Genomic DNA, 1,565 nt, shown 5'->3' on the forward strand with positions numbered 1-1,565 from the left:
GGGCAAAGCTACAAAAAGAGAGTGAGAGATGTTAAAGGAAGGTTTGAAGAATACTTTAAGTGGAAGGAATATGTGGTCCTTTAACGTTTAATATATTCTCATGATTATGAGAACTACAGAGATTTGGCTGAATAATTTAAAACTGAATTGTTTGTGTAGAAGGGTAATTTAAAATCGAATTGTTTGTGTAGAAGGGTAAAGTGTTTCAGAAAGAATTGCCAGGAAAATAGAACTGTCAGGAAAAAAGTGAAATGTTGATGGGGATGCACGTCCTTATTTTGAAGTGCAGGATACAAGAGAGAGCAATGATATCAGTGTTGGTAATTATATAGCATGATGAGAATCCACAGTCCTCACAAAGAAAAAGAGGGAAAAGTAGAAAAATCACAGTGAACTTGGAAAAAGCAGACTTCTATAAAATAAGATTAGTGGTAAGAAGAATTTCATAAGAAATAAACCAAAGAAAAGCATTAGCAGGAATGACTAGGTCTCTCAATAAATAGAGTGAATAACATATGTCCCAAAACAAAAGTAGTATTAGGAAGGTTGGTAAAAATAAACTAAATCAGAACTAATTTTTGCTAAATCAGAGATCATCACTGTTCTCAGTCTCTCAAAGAAGTTCAGACAATTATAAGTAGGTTACACAGCTAAACTGAGTATATAGAGTAGGCAAATACAGACAAAACCATAATTATGCCAGTGCAACTATCAAAGCAACAAAGATAACATGAAAATACATTATAAGTGCACTGGTAAGAGGTACATTGTTTGAGAGATAATTTCTGTAGGAACCTTTCCTCAGCAGTATTGTGAAGTCTCATCTGGGAGAATACGGCGGCACAGCTCATCAGCAAGGGTGGAGTGACTGAGCAATGTACAGAGGGCATCCATGTGAATGAGCAGATGCTGAAAGTCCCACAGTGTGTTAGCTATGGAAACTGAGACTGGTCATTATTTGCATTTTTTACAGTCAAGGAGGATGCAGGTATAGGTGATTCTGCCACATGAGAAGTGAAGGAACTAGGTCAATAGAAACTTAAATTTGTTTTCAGCATTACTTTTCCATGCTTCTTTTTCCTCCAGTGGTACTATCTCATGTTGACACACATTAATTATATTGTGAAATTATCATACCCTAATAGATCCATAAAAGAAATATTTTCTAAACAAACAGAAAGGGAAGGAAGCTGAGGTCAGGCAGGTGCAGCTAGTTTGGGAAGTGGAAGAGGTACAAGGAGAGATGTCAGCTGAGTGGAAACCAGGAGTAAAAGTAAAAAGACAAAAAGAGAAAATGAAAAAGGAGCAGGGGAGAAATGACAAAGTTGATAAATGGGAAGGGTAAAAAGGATGTGACTAATGATATGAGAAGAGTTGTTTCTGGAAAAACTGACTCGTTGAACAATGATTCACACAATAAACACCTGGACGTTTGCCTTTTTTTCATTGGATTTACTCAGAGAAACAGCTGGCTCAAGGGCCCAGTCTCACTGCTGAGTTTCTTCTTGTGATTTTATCTGTGGCACCATGTTATGACTGTTGTAAAGCCTTAAGTGCTTCTGGAC

Source organism: Zonotrichia albicollis, chromosome 1 (assembly GCF_047830755.1).
Source record: "Zonotrichia albicollis isolate bZonAlb1 chromosome 1, bZonAlb1.hap1, whole genome shotgun sequence".
Taxonomy (NCBI): domain Eukaryota; kingdom Metazoa; phylum Chordata; class Aves; order Passeriformes; family Passerellidae; genus Zonotrichia; species Zonotrichia albicollis.